Genomic DNA, 19,611 nt, shown 5'->3' with positions numbered 1-19,611 from the left:
GGTATATTTCCTAATGCTGTCCCTCTCCACTCCCCCTACCCCACAACAGGCCCAAGTGTGTGATGTTCCCCTTCCTGTGTTCAAGTATTCTCATTGTTCAATTCCCACCTGTGAGTGAGAACATGTGGTGTTTGGTTTTCTGTTCTTGCGATAGTTAGCTGAGAATGATGGTTTCCATCTGCAACCATGTTCCCTACAAAGGACATGAACTCATCCTTTTTATGGCTGCATAGTATTCCACGGTGTATATGTGCCACATTTTCTTTTCTTTTTTTTTTTTAATTATACTTTAAGTTCTAGGGTACATGTGCATAACGTGCAGGTTTGTTACATATGTATACTTGTGCCATGTTGGTGTGCTGCACCCATTAACTCGTCAGCACCCATCAATTCGTCATTTATATCAGATATAATTCCCAATGCAATCCCTCCCCCCTCCCCCCTCCCCATGATAGGCCCCAATGTGTGATGTTCCCCTTCCCGAGTCCAAGTGATGTCATTGTTCAGTTCCCACCTATGAGTGAGAACACGCGGTGTTTGGTTTTCTGTTCTTGTGATAGTTTGCTAAGAATGATGGTTTCCAGCTGCATCCATGTCCCTACAAAGGATGCAAACTCATCCTTTTTTATGGCTGCATAATATTCCATGGTGTATATGTGCCACATTTTCTTAATCTAGTCTGTCACTGATGGACATTTGGGTTGATTCCAAGTCTTTGCTATTGTGAATAGTGCCGCAATAAACATACGTGTGCATGTGTCTTTATAGCAGCATGATTTATAATCCTTTGGGTATATACCCAGTAGTGGGATGGCTGGGTCATATGGTACATCTAGTTCTAGATCCTTGAGGAATTGCCATACTGTTTTCCATAATGGTTGAACTAGTTTACAATCCCACCAACAATGTAAAAGTGTTCCTATTTCTCCACATCCTCTCCAGCACCTGTTGTTTCCTGACTTTTTAATGATTGCCATTCTAACTGGTGTGAGATGGTATCTCATTGTGGTTTTGATTTGCATTTCTCTGATGGCCAGTGATGACGAGCATTTTTTCATGTGTCTGTTGGCTGTATGAATGTCTTCTTTTGAGAAATGTATATTCATATCCTTTGCCCACTTTTTGATGGGGTTGTTTGTTTTTTTCTTATAAATTTGTTTGAGTTCTTTGTAGATTCTGGATAGTAGCCCTTTGTCAGATGAGTAGATTGCAAAAATTTTCTCCCATTCTGTAGGTTGCCTGTTCACTCTGATGGTAGTACCTTTTGCTGTGCAGAAGCTCTTTAGTTTAATCATATCCCATTGTCAATTTTGGCTTTTGCTGCCGTTGCTTTTGGTGTTTTAGACATGAAGTCCTTGCCCATGCCTATGTCCTGAATGGTACTACCTAGGTTTTCTTCTAGGGTTTTTATGGTATTAGGTCTAACATTTAAGTCTCTAATCCATCTTGAATTAATTTTCGTATAAGGAGTAAGGAAAGGATCCAGTTTCAGCTTTCTACTTATGGCTAGCCAATTTTCCCAGCACCATTTATTAAATAGGGAGTCCTTTCCCCATTTCTTGTTTCTCTCAGGTTTGTCAAAGATCAGATGGCTGTAGTTGTGTGGTATTATTTCTGAGGACTCTGTTCTGTTCCATTGGTCTATATCTCTGTTTTGGTACCAGTACCATGCTGTTTTGGTTACTGTAGCCTTGTAGTATAGTTTGAAGTCAGGTAGCGTGATGCCTCCAGCTTTGTTCTTTTGACTTAGGATTGTCTTGGCAATGCGGGCTCTTTTTTGGTTCCATATGAACTTTAAAGCCGTTTTTTCCAATTCTGTGAAGAAACTCATTGGTAGCTTGATGGGGATGGCATTGAATACGTGCCACATTTTCTTAATCCAGTCTGTCATTGAGAGACATTTGGGTTGGTTCCAAGTCTTTGCTATTGTGAATAGTGCCGTAATAAACATAAGTGTGCATGTGTCTTTATAGCAGCATGATTTATAATCCTTTGGGTATATACCCAGTAATGGGATGGCTGGGTCAAATGGTATTTCTAGTTCTAGATCCTGGAAGAATGGCCACACTGTCTTCCACAATGGTTGAACTAGTTTACAATCCCACCAGCAGTGTAAAAGTGTTCCTATTTCTCCACATCCTCTCCAGCACCTGTTGTTTCCTGACTTTTTAATGATCGCTATTCTAACTGGTGTGAGATGGTATCTCATTGTGGTTTTGATTTGCATTTCTCTGATGGCTAGTCATGATGAGCATTTTTTCATGTGTCTGTTGGCTGCATAAATGTCTTCTTTTGAGAAGTGTCTCTTCATATCTTTGCCCACTTTTTGATGGGGTTGTTGTTTTTTTTCTTGTAAATTTGTTTCAGTTCTTTGTAGGTTCTGGATATTAGCCCTTTGTCAGATGAGTAGATTGCAAAAATTTTCTCCCATTCTGTAGGTTGCCTCTTCACTCTGATGGTAGTTTCTTTTGCTGTGCAGAAGCTCTTTAGTTTAATTAGATCCCATTTGTCAATTTTGGCTTTTGTTGCCATTGCTTTTGGTGTTTTAGACATGAAGTCCTTGCCCATGCCTATGTCCTGAATGGTATTGCCTAGGTTTTCTTCTGGGGTTTTTATAGTTTTAGGTCTAACATTTAAGTCTCTAATCCATCTTGAATTAATTTTTGTATAAGGTGTAAGGAAGGGATCCAGTTTCAGCTTTCTACTTATGGCTAGCCAGTTTTCCCAGCACCGTTTATTAAATAGGGACTCATTTTCCCATTTCTTGTTTTTGTCAGGTTTGTCAAAGATCAGATGGTTGCAGATGTGTGGTATTGTTTCTGGGGGCTCTGTTCTGTTCCATTGGTCTATATCTCTGTTTTGGTACCAGTACCATGCTGTTTTGGTTACTGTAGCTTTGTAGTATAGTTTGAAGTCAGGTAGCATGATGCCTCCAGCTTTGTTCTTTTAGCTTAGGATTGTCTTGGCAATGCGAGCTTTTTTTTTGGTTCCATATGAACTTTAAAGTTTGGTTCCATATGAACTTTAAAGTAGTTTTTTGCAATTCTGTGAAGAAAGTCATTGGTGCTTAATGGGAATGGCATTGAATCTATAAATTACCTTGGGCAGTATGGCCATTTTCACAATATTCATTCTTCCTATCCATGAGCATGGTATGTTCTTCCATTTGTTTGTGTCCTCTTTTATTTCATTGAGCAGTGGTTTGTAGTTATCCTTGAAGAGGTCCTTCACATCCCTAAAATTCAACAGCCCTTCATGCTAAAAACTCTCAATAAATTCTGTATTTATACAACGTATCTCAAAATAATAAGAGCTATTTATGATAAACCCACAGCCAATATCATACTGAATATGCAAAAACTGGAAGTATTCCCCTTGAAAACTGGGACAAGACAGGGATGCCCTCTCTCAGCATTCCTATTCAACATAGTGTTGGAAGTTCTGGCCACAGCAATCAGGCAAGAGAAAGAAACAAAGGGTATTCAATTAGGAAAAGAGAAAGTCAAATTTTCCCTGTTTGCAGATGACATGATTGTATATTTAGAAAACCCCATCATCTCAGGCCAAAATCTCCTCAAGCTGATAAGCAACTTCAGCAAAGTCTCAGGAGACAAAATCAATGTGCAAAAATCACAAGCATTCTTATACAAACAGAGAACCAAATCATGAATGAACTCCCATTCACCATTGCTTCAAAGAGAACAGTGATATTTTTGAAGTGAAAAGTTTATTGCTTTTAAAACACCTTTTATTTTAAAATATTTGTAGACTCACTAGATGTCAAAAAAAATACAGTAATCCTATGTACCTTTTACCAAGCCTTCTTCTATTGTACATTTAAAATACATCTTAAAGAAAAATATAGTAGGTTCCAGAATGGAAAATATGGTAGGATCCTATTTACGTAAAAATAAAAGTATACCAAACTGTTAACACTGGATATCTTTGTGGAATGGAAAATAACATGCAGCAGGAAAAGGAGGAAATGAGGATTTTTTTTTTTTTTTGAGACAGAGTCTCTCTCTGTCACCCAGGCTGAAGTGCCGTGGCGCAATCTTGGCTCACTGTAACCTCCACTGCCCAGGTTCAAGAGATTCTGCTGCCTCAGTCTCCTGAGTAGCTGGGACTACAGGCATGCACCACTACACCTGGCTAATTTTTTGTATTTTTAGTGGAGACGGGGTGTCACCATGTTGGTCAGGCTAGTCTCGAACTCCTGACCTCGTGATCCACCCATCTTGGCCTCCCAAAGTGCTGGGATTACAGGTGTGAGGCATTGCGCCTGACCTTAATTTTTTTAATTTATAAATATCTATACTATTTAATGTTGCTGTCATTATCTACATATTTATGTAGGTGTCTATATATATATATATGCAGATATAAATACATATTTCAAAAAGGAAGTATTACTTTTATTTAGAAAAATACCTCAAATAGCAAATTTAGCAGACTAATTTATATGATGGCAAATCCAGGCTCTAAAAAATCAGTTATTCTCAGCTTGACAGATTTTTTTAAAAAAAGGAAGCTATGATACAGGACTATATTATGAACATTTGATGCCTATTGTCCTAGAACTCTACACTGCAGTGCTTAGACAATATGTCCTGTAAGAGGGTACTGTTCGTGAAGTACAAAATATATTTTCTGTGATTCCACAGTTTGTTGGACCCTGTAGCCAAGACTAGAACACGTACTTGGAATCTAAAGTATAAGGTAATTCTAAAAGGCCTTGGTTTCTGTATTATAAATATAACTGTACTCGCAGAATTATGCTTTGACCATTTCTCACTAAGCCAGCAATGAATGGGCAGGAACCACTGAGAGCTAGAACTCAAATCTGGCCTTGGTATGCAATCTTGACTATTTTAAGCTCTCTGATTCCCCATGTGCCTTTTATCAACCTTTCTCCATTCTGCAACTATTTTAATTATCTGGTACATGATCAAAAATGAATTCCCAGCTGTATTGTACCAGTCTGTAGTGGGTGACGAGGCCTTCCCACAGCATTTCTCTTTAAGCTTCAGCGTACGTATTTGTACTCTTCATCCTATCTATTTGGAGTAGTCCCAAATTCCACAGGCTACTCCACAGTGGAGAGATGGAGCAGGAAGGGGAAAATGAAGGAGGTGACTGCTGCTGAACGTCCAGGGTGTGTAACGTAATACCCAATTGGTCACTGCTAATGTATTTAAACATTTGTTTATTGAGTAATTTATCTCTGGCACATTAAGAGATTGTTAATGGTGTTAGAGAGGAGTAATTGCTGTCTGTGATTAAGTTGAAAGGAACACAGATGCATAGTTAACAAGAGACAGTATTTATATGATATTTGTAAGTCATATAAATAGATTTTTCCTTGAATGGTAACCAAAGGCACATGAATCATTCATGGTGTTTATGTGACTGAATGAATGCTGATTCCTTAAGCAGAATTAGCAAAGAAGTTGATTCATGTGAAGAATACTGTCATTTCTACTTCCTGTTTAATAGAATAGCCTGAATTAAAGAGAACTGAAAAATATCCTCTGCTAGTTACATTAGTAACATTCCCATTTCCTGAAATACACACAGACATGCATATACACATACACTCATGTTTATTTATTAATTCATGCATGCACGCGTCCATCCATTTTCTCACTCAATTTTAATTGCAAGCCAGTTATGTGCCAGATTCTATGTGCCAGGCTGAGGAGATTATGGTGAGCAAAAATAGATCCAGTTTCTGTTCTTACAGGGTATAAAAAACCTAGGGTAAATAATGCCATTAATTAAAAACTACCCAAATGATTATATATTAATAATTACCCATTGAGTCAAGTGCTCTAAAGGAAAGGAATAAATTCTATGAGAATATGTAAGACAAGATACCTGATCTAATGTGGGAGGGTCAGGGTAGGCTTCCCTGCACATGTGGTGCTTGCATTGAGATCTGGAGGATGACTGGTAGTGCTGGGTAGGAGAGGGTTTGTGCTTGATGAGTGTGTGTGGTTTGTGAGTGTGTGTGTGTGTGTGTGTGGTGTGAGTTGTCCAACACTCAGAACTATATGTATGAAGGCTCCAGGTGGGAGGGAAGATGCATATGTCAAGGATTAAAAAAAAATAACAGGTAGCTGAACTGCAGAGAGACAGGGTCAAGTGATTAAGAATGAAACTAGAAAAAACAGGACCCAATACATGCAGGACATTGGAAGCCAGGGCAAGAAACACATGCAAGAAATACAACTTTGAAGAAACATGATCAAATATACTCTCTTCTCACATCTCTAACATACATTATACACAAAATGAACAAAAAGGAAACACATGTCCAAAAGACATTGGGGAACTGTGTTATATTTTAAACAGGAGTATAATAAAATTGTCCCATATTCTTATTCAGGGTCCTGCATACAACCATGCCAGAAAAACTCCCAAAGAGATTTAATAAAATGAAACACATTTATTTGCATCACTGTATACTTTGTCCCTTCACTGAGCCCTTTATGAAACTGAGACAATTAAATGTACATGACCACCTTGCAGACATCATGAAGGTACAAAATTCCCAGCTGGTTCCGTAAGGCTGTACTACTTCAGTGCCTGGTTTAGGCTTTCATTGTGTGTATACAGCTACTAGAACCTCACAAGTTGGAGACAAATGGGAACAATCAATAGAAGCTGGACACATTGCACATAGAGTTATAACAATGGTAATTAATGTGGGCATTTCTGGGACCCCCAGAATAGTACCTTGGGTGTAAGAGAGCCTGCTTACCCTGTTATTTGACTCTCAAAGAATTTTGATGATTACAGTGTGTCTTATGTGTCTACCACTTTGCAGAAGCATTTGGCCTGAGAAGATACCACACCCTCTCAATTGTTTTCATAAGAATTGCCTACCATCTACAGATGCACCCACCCAAGCAAAGCCAGTGTGCTCTGCATAGGAAGCCTGAGATGACAAAGTCCACATGCTGTTTATTTAGTTATCATAGCTTTATGACTTGAAAATGTTGACAGAGACATGCATCTAGCAGTCACCATGGAAGGGATTCAGTAGCCCACTGTGCCACGAGGGCATGCCTTGGATGTAGAGAGTGAAGACTTTCCACAACTCGTGAATGAGTCCTCTGTGAGTTTAGCCAAAACATTCATGTCAAAGAAATGGAAATCTCAAATAAAACCCATCACAGGTCAAGCTCAGGAGGGCTGGCTAGCCAACAAATCCTGAGCAAGGGAGTTCAAGGGAAAAGGAAAACATATGTTTCATAAGCATGTATGAATTATGAAAATAATCTCCTCTTCTATAGCTTTTGAAATGAGGATAATGAAATATCAATCGGTCTTTGAGGATGATAAAAATAAATTTTTTTTTGTAAGTTATAAAACAACAGTGTCTGACTTTAGCAAGTAATCTCAAGAGAGTCACTTTCAGAGTCCAGACTGGAAGAACATGTAACTTCAAAAGAGTTCTTTACAAATACTAATCAGATGGTCCACAAAACTCTCTACCATATGAAAGTTATCTTAACCCAAGTAGGGAATTCACAGATAGCTGTAAATATCTGTGTGCCTAGCTCTGTGTTAGAAGCAATGGTGAATGTGTGTGTGTGGGATGGGGTGGAGTCAGTGGATGTGTGTAGGTGTGTTGGTGGGTGGAGAAAGGGTGCATTCATTCAGGTGCAGGAAAAGGCTTTTTTTTTTTTTTCTGACCAGTTATGTTTTTGACTGAATGGACCAAACTGACTGTTGTGGTGTCATGGAAACCTAGCCATGGAAACCTTATAGAAATATCAGGAGATGAAGGGAGGGAGTGTTGAAGAAAGCATCATAGAGAGATTGCTACCAACTGATTCCCATAGATACTATAAAAATAACTCCTTTTATCTGCCTATTTTCAGTGAGAGAATCTCACTATTTGGAAAATCATGCTTGCTATTCTGCAGCTTTTTCTGTACAGATAACTAATAAACAACTGGGAAAACACTCACTCATTTCAAACGGAACTGAATTGAATCAGATGTTCAGTCTGGAGGGCCGAGGAAATGAAACTTATCTTTATATCTAATGCAGTCCCCCAGCCTTCAAAACTAGTACATCAGCAAGTCCTATTAATTTTATGTCATAAATAGATCTCGAATCTACCTCTCTTTACCCCTACCACCAAGCTACAACTTTTATCACCCCTCCCAGTCCCCAAAGTCCCCTCTTATGTGTTTTCATGGCACTCTATGCTTTTTTCAAAGCACCACCCTTTACATGTTCATTTATGTGATTACTTCATTCATTTGTTGTTTTATTAATTCATTCACTCATTCATTCAACAAATACTTATTGGGGGCCTACTCTGGGCCAAACACTGTTTCAGCGACTGTTGATACAATAGAGGAAAAAAAAGACAAGGTCCCTACTCCCATGGAGCTGACATTTGAATGGGCACAGACAGGTATAAGCAAATAAGTAGCAAATAAGAACAATGCCTGTTGTCTAATTGGGAAGACAGACATTCAATCCATTATTCCCTCAGCACCCAGTATGAACTTCAGATACAAATCAGACCAGGCCAGTCTCTGCTGAAATCCTTTCTATGGCTTCCTATTGCACTTAGAATAATATGCAACCTCCAAACATAACCTAATCATGTTGAGCCACTGAAGGTAGTATCTTGGTTTTAAAATATCATTAAGTAAACAAAGAAGGTATTAAGCTATTAGGCCTACTTTACGAAAAGCAAATGAACTCTCAAAAGAATGGGTGTCCTCCTTAACGCTTTCTTTTTCAACATCTGTAATGCATGAGTTGCATTTTGTTTTTTTACCATTTTTTTCTATTTGTACTCAAATAGATAATTTTTAAAAGGTTAGTTTTCTTTTGATTATCATACCATCGCTCAGAAAACTGTTATTTGACGAGTTATGTGACCTCTCCAAGCTTTAGTTTTCTCCTATATGAAATGTGGATGGTCATATTTTATATCATACATTTGCTTTGGTGATTAAGTGAACCAAAGGGCATAATACCTGCCACAAAATAAATGTTTAATTAGATGTTTTTCCCTTTGAGCAAATGAATCAGTGCTCATCATTATTGCTGTAAATAAATAAACTTACTGACATAGGAATGAGGATGTCACTGAAATAAAAATAACATAATTGTTTACTTCACAGCAGGTTGATGGTTGGGGCAAGAAGGCATCTGCAGCGTCGGTCACTGGTAACCTGTCACAGTGACTGAACTGACACCAAGCCTTGCTCTGAAGCAGGTATTTTTATGCAGTTAACCTTCTCTGGGCTGGTGATTATGCAACATGTTTGTTCCCTGAGCACACGTTGTTCTCAGGCGGCCGGCATGGTCACTAAAAATCCTACCTGTTTTAGAATCTTCCTATTCGTAAATACCAGGCAATGTCACTAAAAAGGCTTACAGGCTGGGAAGAGGAACTGAACAAATCGTGGAGCAAAGATGCATCTCTTTTGCAGGTGGTACTTCTCCAGGGAACGATGTCCTTATCCGTGAGACCTTGAACTGAAGGCAAGCTCATCTCCCATCATTCACCCTTCAATTGCCTCACTCCTACAAACCTGCTCTTTAACTGCTTTTATAACTTCATCAACTTTTTCTGATCATAAAATAGAATATATAGCAAGAATAAAGAATAAAGACCACTACTCATTCTACCCTCTCCCTCCCTCCAAATAACAACATAACTTTGGTTGATACTTGATTATAGCCTTCCAGGATTTCCCCCCTATTTCTCTATATAGACGTATTAAGTGGTTTAAGAGCATGGACTGTGGAATAAGACTGTCTGGCTTAAATCCCAGCTGTGTCACTTGTTAGCTATGGAGCCTAAGGGAAATTACTTTTAGCTTCTCTGCCTCAGTTTCTTCACTTATAAAATAGAAATATTCCTGGAGTATTGTGAGGATGGGTAATACATATAAAATGGTTAGAACAGTGCCCAGTAGGTGCTCAATAAATGCTATCTAGATGTATAATTATATGTAAAAGTTGAATAAGGAACACTTAACTATGTGACTTAGGAAAGAGAAGAATGTCTCTACTTCACAGCTGATTTCCCCGAATAAATAGTCGGTACACAAGAAACATTTGTTCAATGAATGAGAGCATGAACCAATATATGCATTGATAAAACATGCACAAGTGGATAAATGATGAGAATGGATCAATGGAGTGTAAATGCAGAGGAGCCCAGTGGAATATTTCTGGTTGAGGAGAATCTGTGGGTCTTGGTGATTTTTCTAGGAATATTTGTAAGACTTGCATTAGGCACTTGAGGCCTTCTTGGTGGGAAGAATAGAAACTCACAGAATTACTCTGGATTGCAGGGGGAGGAAAGGAACTGAACTGTTTGGCGGGTCTGTAACTGACAGTGGAGCTCCTGGTCTCCTTTGTTGTCAGGTCTCCTCCTGCTGCTCAAACACCATGCTTGCCTTTCTGCGGGGAGCAGAAGGCTCCATTCCTGAGTCTGGCACCTACTTCTCCACGTGCTTAGGAAGAAGCTCCTGATCAGCAAATGCTGGAACTCTTCTCTAAGTCCCAGAACCTCATTACCTGCTGTTTACTTGGGTTTATCTATAGACTTGAAGAAATAACAGAAGTCAGTCACTCACCATGAGGTTTCTGAAAAATTTCTTTAGAACTTCTCCAGGCAAAGTGCCCCATCTTACCTCCCAACTCAGACCAGGGAAGTGTATCTAGCTGATAAGCAACTGTAAGCTCTTGGTGAAAGGCAGCACTCTGGAATGAACCAAATGTTAGTATTTTCCATCGTGGAGTTCTTAGAAGAGAGGAGTCTCAAGGGGGCTTGAAGAGGAGGTGTGAAGGGGTGTGTGTCCTGTAGACGCATGGTAGAACGGGCTGAGGGCCTGTCTGAGGCCTGGCACGACACAGGGTGGTTTCACACACGGCTCACGGTGAGGCCTGTTTTCCACCTTCGTCGAATGTCATTACATCACTCTTTTCCAGTTACAGGAAATCCAGTGAGTGCTGGCCACAGTATTTCCCTGAGATCCAAAGCAAACAAACCCGCCTCTCCTCAGTCCTGGAGGCTGACGACATGTGAGGGAAAAGCCAATTCACAGTATCTTTCTGTTGGGCCTGAGCAGCTGAGGGTGAACCCGCTGGGCAGGCAGACAGTGGGCAGCTTTCTAAGCACATATGTGGCCAGAGAGCAGGGACGCACGTGCTCGTCTTTTTCTTTTATCTTTTATAAGAGACATTATTTCAAGTCCATTTTTCTACTTGACAGACTATGAGGGCTGGAGTCCCAGCTCTTCTACTTACTAGCTGTTTGAGCTCAGGCAAGTCCCTTGAGCTTGCTAAGCCTCAGATTCTTCATCTGTAAAATGTGGCTCATAGAAGGACCAATCTTCATGGGAAACAGGAGCATTAAATGACAGCTTCCATGTGAAGTGCTTAGCACAGTGCTTGATGCATATTACATACTCAATAAGTGTTTTCTATTCTTGTTATCACCAGGTAAGATGATCAGTCCATATTATTTAGGATTTTTAGTGCCATTTCTCCCTCAAATGCAGTACACAGTACCTTTTTTTTTTTTTAAAGTAAAAGCTTTTTTAAGACAAAAAATCCACACTGTAATGGGCAGAAGCCATAAGCGAGTAGCTTGAACAACGTGTATAGAGTGAGTGCCATGTAACCACACCCGTGTCAAGATGCGCAGCATCAGCAGCTCAGGGAAGCCCACTTATACTCCATTCACATGCACTATTCCCACCTTTCTGACCTTTGTCATGACAGATCAAGTCTTTAAATGAAATCAGTGTCCTAACCACCATCCAAATAAGGAGATAGAACATTTTCAGCAACCCAGATGAATTCCTATCTCACCCAAAGACAACTGCTCTTTTCACTTCTATTACAATAAATTTTGGTCCTGAGTTTCTATAAATGGAATGATGTAGATGATATAGTATCCACGCTTTGGTGTCTGGCTTCTTTTATTACACTTACTCAACCATATGCTTGTGAGATTCATCCATGTTGTCGTGTGGAGCAGACATTTCTTCTTGTTGCTATATATAATATTGCATTGTATAAATATTCCATATTTGTCTGTTTTATTGTCGATGAATATTTGTGTTGTTCCCAGCCTTTTGTTATTACAAATGATGCTGCTATGAACATTCTTGCACATATTTTTGGTGCATATATACACCTTCCTGTTATTTATATATTTAAGAGTGAAAGTGACTATATCATAATGTCCATATTCATTTAGTTTTAGTAGGTAATGCCAGAGTTTCAACATTGTACCAATTTACATCACAGCAGTATGTGAGAGCTCCAGTCACTGTACATTCTTATTAACACTTGTGATTACAAGTTCCTTTTAAAAAATTTAGCTATTCTGGTGTGGTGGGTGCATTGCATTATCTCACTGTAGTTTTATTTGCATTTCCTTGATGAGTAAGATGTTAAGCTCTTATATTGACCAATTTCATATCCTCTTTTGTGAAATAGCTTCTCAAATATTTTTGCCAATTTTTTCTGTTGGATTATCTGACTGATTTAGGTGAATTTAAAATGTAAATATGTTCTGGATACACAAAATATGTAGATATTTGTAGGCAAATATTTTTTCCCACACTATAGGTTGTCTTTTCATTCTCTTGATAATATTTTTTGATGAGCAGAAGTTTTAAATTTTAGTATAGTTCAATTCATCAATCTTTTTCTTCTGTTTGGTACTTTTAATGTCTTATTTAAGAAAGTATTGCTTATCCTGATGTGATGAAAGTATTTTCCTATGTTATCTTTTCAAAGAGTATTGTTTTTCTCTTCATATCTGAAGTTGATTTTTATAAATTGTGTGAGGTGGGTTCAGTACTCTTTTTCCCTTCTTTCTTTCTCATATGGGAATTCAATAGACTCAGCACTGTTTGTTACAAAGGCCTACTTTCCCTATTGCAGAGTAATAACACTATTGTCAGAAATTTGGTGACCACATATGTGGGGGTCTTCTTGGGATTTTAATTAGAAAAAACTGTGCTTTTTACCCCCTTAAAATATTTAACTTATGGGCCAGGCAAAGTAATCCCAGCACTTTGGGAGGCTGAGGTGGGTAGATCACTTGAGGTCAGGAGTTTGAGACCAGCCTGAACAACATGGTGAAACCCCTTTTCTACTAAAAATACAAAAATTAGCCAGGTGTGGTGGTGCATGCCTGTAATCTCAGCTACTTGGGAGACTGAGGCAAAAGAACTGCTTGAACCTGGGAGACAGAATTTTCAGTGAACCGAGATCGCTCACTGCACTTCAGCCTGGGCGATACAGCAAAGCTTCGTCTCAAAAAAAAAAAAGAAGAAGTTTAACTTATGATTTTGTGATGTTGGATACACAGATCCATCTCCCAAAAGCAACAACTTCTTCTGTTCACAAAAAAATTCAGGTTTGAGATGAATTTATTCCCAAAGTTCTTACACTGAAATAATTTTTTTCTTTTTCTTTTTCTTTTTTTTTTTTTTTTGAGACGGAGTCTCGCCCTGTGGCCCAGGCTGGAGTACAGTGGCCGGATCTCAGCTCACTGCAAGCTCTGCCTCCCGGGTTTACACCATTCTCCTGCCTCAGCCTCCCGAGTAGCTGGGACTACAGGTGCCCGCCACCTCGCCCGGCTAGTTTTTTGTATTTTTTAGTAGAGACGGTGTTTCACTGTGTTAGCCAGATGGTCTCGATCTCCTGACCTCGTGATCCGCCCATCTCGGCCTCCCAAAGTGCTGGGATTACAGGCTTGAGCCACTGCGCCCGACCTTTCTTTTTCTTTTTACCACACTGTGGTGGACACTAATTTCAAAGGATAGAAGTACTAAGAAAGCAATTACAAGTTTGTATGTGCACCAGCAGGAATCAGCCCACAGTGCAGTGATTTCATACAATTTATGATTGGTAAATATTTTTGAAAACACATTATTTTCTACTCAAATGTAATTGGATACTACATTCAATATAATGAGCAGTATCAACTGAGAGTCTAACACTTAAGAGATAGTAAATATACGACATGATCCTCCTGTGATCATGGCAGACGCTGCTAATTATGACATTCTCCACCATATATATGGTAAATATATGACATATGGGCCCCCATGCCTGCCTGTGATCATGGCAGACACTGCTAATTAATCATGACATTCTCTACTGTATAGCCCAGTAGTGGCCTCAGAATCCTTCTCAATGTAGAGCCCTAGGCATTCACTATCACCAGTTGATTAGATTTGTCACATAAAATGAAACCTACTTGCCATCATTAACTTAGAATTTCTGGCTGCATTCACCTCTACTATATCCTTAAAGCTCCTAGAATCCTGCCCCTTCCAACATAATCATCCTAAATTTTTCTCTGAATTGTCTGTATTATGTGAGCTGTGATTGAATCATTTAAAGTGGTATGAAAGGAGACAACTGGCTGGCTGGCTAGCTGCCTCCAGCAGGCCTGCTTGGGTAGGCAATTCCTTGGTGGGGTGAGCTCAGGACAGGACCTAAGCCTCACCTTTGCAGCTTATAAAGCTTCATTCAATGAGCTGTCCCTGAGTTTATCAGGCTACCAGGAGCAAACTTATAAAGAAATTAACAGGAGACAGATTTATAAATCAGAATGCTGACTGCCTGATTGGTAGTGGGGTCACAAAACTTTCCAATGGGTAGAATATTGGTTTCTACTACTCAGGAGAGCCACTCTCTTATATAGAGCTACCTGAAAAACTGAATTAGTAATTGGAGGTTTAGTGGTTCAGAGTACAGACTCTGCACTAGGACCTCAGAGTCTAGGTCATGGTGATTTTAGGCAAGTTGCCTTTAGCTTCTAAACCTCAGTTTTCTCATCTTTACATTGGGAGAGGGGGTGATAGTAATTACTTCTGAGGATTCAGTGCACAAATGCATATATATCATTTAATAGCTTAGGATCAGGCATGTAGTAAGCAGTTAATAAATGTTACACAGTACAAAGGGAATGGGATATTTTTAAGGACTGTTTGTCCAGACTATGGAAAATCTTTGAACTCCTTTACTCCTTTTTTTTTTGAGACGGAATCTTGTTCTGTTGCCCAGGCTGGAGTGCAGTGACTCCGCTCACTGCAACCTCCGCCTCCCGAATTCAAGTGATTCTCCTGCCTCTGCCTCCTCAGTAGCGGGAACTACAGGTGTGTACCATCATGCCTGGCTAATTTTTTGTATTTTTTAGTACAGATGGGGTTTGATCGTGTTAGTCAGGATGGTCTCGATCTCCTAACCTCGTGATCCATCCACCTTGGCATCCCAAAGTGCTGAGATTACAGGCATGAGCCACTGCACCAGGCCTGCTCCTTCTTAGAAACAAAAATAAGTCAGTTCATTTGATAAAGTATCTGTCACACTTTCTTTCTGTTGGATAGTTTTGGATGAATAAAAATTATTAAACACAAAATCCCCATTCACTAGATTTCATGCTAATTTCCGCCACCTTCCAAAACCAGTCACCATTAGATTAGATAAAATTAAAGGACTAGGTTCTACCATTTATATTGGTCATGTTCTCATACTGAGCATAAAAGCTAGCTACCTTGCTTGGACAACAGGCAGAGAGATAATTTGGTCTTTTGATTGGCCTCAGGAGATCTCCTGTTTCCTTGATAAAGACTTGTGAGAGGCAAGGAAGAAGATCGATGTGCAGGTGAGGGTATTTTTATTGTAATTTTACTGGAGGTGGGGTGAGGAGGAAGATGAGTATGTTTCCTGAATGGCTACTGCATGGCACAAGTACTTCCCCTGTGCTACTTCACTTAATCTTCATAACAGCCCTATAACACTGATATCTTTATGCTTTATGGGCAATATCCAGAAGGTGAATAATTACCCTAAGGTCCCACAGCCAGCAGGTGGTGGATTTGAACATTTGATGAACTTGAACCCAGAGCCATCTGATGTCGGAGTTCATGTTCTCTGAACTCATGACACCTTACTGGCTACTTTTAGCTGAATTTTCAGAGGTTGACATTTCTTCTCACCTCATATGGAAGACTGTAGTTTGCAGACTCTATTAGTGTGATTACAAAATCTTTGTCCATTTATATAAGTATGAGAAGATAGACATCCATGAGGAGATCTAGAAGAATAATACCCAGTGGGAGGGAGAAATTGTTTAAACCAGTGGTTCATAGTCTTGAGTGTGTATCAGATTCAAATAGAGGGCTGCCTAAAACACAGATGGCTGGGCCCCACCTTGAGTGATTCAGTGGGTCTGGGGTGGGGCCTGAGAATATGCATTTCTGACAAACAGGAGAATTTTGACAAATTCATATATGTGAATATATTCACAAATATATATATAATTAACTTACACAATCACAAGGTCCCACATTAGGCTGTCTACATGCTGAGGAGGAAGGAGAGCTAGTCTGAGTCCCAAAACTGAAGAACTTGGGGTCCGATGTTCGAGGGCAGGCAGCATCCAGCATGGGAGAAAGATGTAGGCTGGGAGTCTAAGCCAGTCTCTCTGTTTCCATGTTTTTCTGCCTGCTTTATATTCACCAGCAGCTGATTAGATGGTGCCTACCAGAAAGGGTGGGTCTGCCTTCCCCAGCCCACTGACTCAAATGTGAATCTCCTTTGGCAATACCCTCACAGACACACCCAGGAACAATACTTGCATCCTTCAATCCAATCAAAGTGACACTCAGTATTAACCATCACAATGCTGATGCTGCTGGTCCAGGGACCACACTTTGAGAAACACTGGGTGATTTAAACAGGGGAGAGAGAAACAGGAGGGAGTAAGAGTGGAAAAGACAGTGGGCTAGAGGGTTAAATATCCACTAAAAGCTGTATTCTCCTATGGCCACATATCCTATGTTTTATAGGATTTATGCTCTTGTCTATCACTTCCAGCATCACTCCAGTGTACCCATTGATTCTGGGAGCGGTAGAGATGTGGTTGGACAGGGTAAGGACAATGAGGGTTGAGTAGTAGAGAAGGAGTGAGGTGGTTGTGAACTGGGTGAATTAGATGGCAGCTCTGTTACCTACCAGCATCCAGATTGCCCTTTCCTGAGGGAGAACTGACTCTGGCCAGGCCCTATGCAGGAAGGGGTGGGCTAGAATTAGAGCAGTAACAGGCAGCAGATCCTCTTGGGCCATTCCAGAGTGAAGAGTGTGGGCAGCCAGGCCTCTAATGGGGAAGGTTCAAACCACAGAATTGGCTCTTGAGTTACTCCCTCATGTTTCTGTACTGATATTTGAACCAGACCAAGCCACAGTTTTCCTATCAAACTGCTCCCCACGCACCCCTCTGTTCCCACCAAATTGCAAAATAGAAGAAAAATTGAAGAGGAGACTCTTTGGACCCTTGCCATGGTAGACTTGGAAACTCTTCTGGGGAAAAGGAGCATGAAAAGGTTAAGCAACTTGCTTTACTGCTTACTACCCAATATTGGACTTTGGGTTTGGAATTTGGTTTGAGGTAGATAGGGAAAAATATTTCCTTCTTAACTGATTGTTCTTGGGCAAACAAGAATGTCAACGAACCTGAGAAAAAAGCTTTATCTACAGTTATTTTCCTCAGTGGAGGTGTTTGTTTTGTATCTCTCTAGCTTCATATGTGACTTTAGGTGAAAATAATAGTGATTAATTTCAGGCATTGTTGGCTTTTACTGAGCAATAGGTTTGAAAGATTCCTGAGAGGCCTGTTTTCTTGGCCTTGAAGGAGAAATGTTATGTTAGATGTTTCTAGTCATTTTGAGAGGCAGTGTGATGGTAATTTATGTTTAGCATACATTTCTTGAGCACCTACTCTGTGCCAGGTACTGGTGGGTGCCAGTAGTAGCAATAGTGAAAAGATCATTGGACCCAAAGTGTTAAGACCAGGTTTGAATCTTAGCTGTGTGCTTCCTAGCTGTATGTCACTTTGCTTTTCTGAACTTAAATTCTATCTATAAAATGGGTGTATGCTCAGCACACAGGGGTGCTGCAAAATGGCTTTGAAAATCATAAAGAGCCATGTGAGTACAAGGTGGCAATATTGTAGCATTTGAGCTATCTTCTCTTGGCATTATACAGTTGGACATTATTGTGTGGCCTGGGATTAGCACAGTGCTTGGCACATAGGGGTACTCAATAGCCACTTGTAGAAGGAAGGAAAGAGGTAAGAGGCAAGGAAGGGAGGTTTGAGTAGGTCCTCAGCAGTTGCACTTCAGTTTCAGTTCTTCCAGAGCAAAGGTCCCTGATAAAGTGGTAAACTATCTGTGGTTAGGTGAGAGCTGAATTGTACTGGTGGCAATTCATTCAGGGTCAGGCTAAGCACTAACCTGCATTCTCTTGTCCACTGATCATTGATCCTTGAATGCAGACTTTGGTTCTAAGGTGAAATCTCCTCTGAAACATAAATACCCTACTTTCACTCTGCCCATCTCATTGGTTTGTTTGGGGAACTAGATAGTAGATGTAATTGTGCCTTGAAAATTGTGAAGTGTGATACAGAAAAGACATTTTCTTCTATTTTTCTACACACCTATCTCACACTAAGTTTTCAACAAAAGGCTTAAAGGGAGGTCTCATATTTATTTTCATGGCTTGCTATGGTCCTGCTTTCTCATGAACTTGGGGAACTACTGTGGGAAGTTGAAAACAAGGTATTTTTAAGTAAGAAGAAAAATAACTTTTTTGAACACCTTTAACAGGAATCCCACAGTGAAAACAATAGGTGGTAAGAGAAGTGAGTAAGAATCTTGTTGTAAAGGGAGAGAAAAGAACTAATGATCAGCAGCTAGCAAGGAAGGCAGGAAGGAGAACTGGCAACGGATGGTCAGGAGTTCATGGTGGATGGTGGAACTGCTCAGAGAAAACATCTGCGGACGCAGCCACAGACTGATGTTCCCTGGGTGGAGGTGGCCTGGTCCACACGAGGTCCAGGCTCTCCTCACTTTCTCCAGTGGTAGTAATTACTGATCAAGGACCTCTGCCTTGCTAACTAAAAGCTGAAATACGCCCTAGTTCTGTGCGTAAGCCTCCACAGGAGGTTGCCCTTCATATATCTACGGGGGCCAGGCAAGATGGATAAACAAGTGAAGTTTGCAGGAAAAATAGACAGGGATTTCTTAGAACTGGGCAAACTCAAGAACACATGCGTGGGCTGCAGGCAGCAGTGGATCCAGTTCATTAAAGCCATCTGGAATATGATCCAGTTTTTCTAGATCATCAGCTTTTTCAGAAAAGGAAGAAATCTGTATTTGTAAAATGAAACCTCCCAGTCTTAAATGTTAAATATACTGTGTGGGACTGGCAAACTATCTCCCTGATTTACTTGTTTGCCATCTCTGGTGTAAATCCTCATATGCATCTCAAACATGCTTTTATTAATTTGTGTGAATTTCTCATAAGAACCATAAGCACAAGCCCTACATATTCACCATCTCAGAGCACCCTGACCTCTTCCCTCTTAGAATAGTTATTGTACATCTGGTTGGGACACAGGCAACACAGTGCAGTGGTTATGAGCTTGGGGTCTAGAGTTAGACAGCTCTGGGCTCGAATTGCTGCTTTAGCTTTTCCCAGGTGTATGACCCTAAATCAGACATTTACAATTTCTTTTTTCCAGAAAAAATACTT

The sequence above is a fragment of the Trachypithecus francoisi genome, unplaced genomic scaffold (genome assembly GCF_009764315.1).
Source record: "Trachypithecus francoisi isolate TF-2019V2 unplaced genomic scaffold, Tfra_2.0 Lachesis_group2, whole genome shotgun sequence".
In the NCBI taxonomy this organism is placed as follows: domain Eukaryota; kingdom Metazoa; phylum Chordata; class Mammalia; order Primates; family Cercopithecidae; genus Trachypithecus; species Trachypithecus francoisi.
This window is presented reverse-complemented; position numbering follows the sequence as displayed.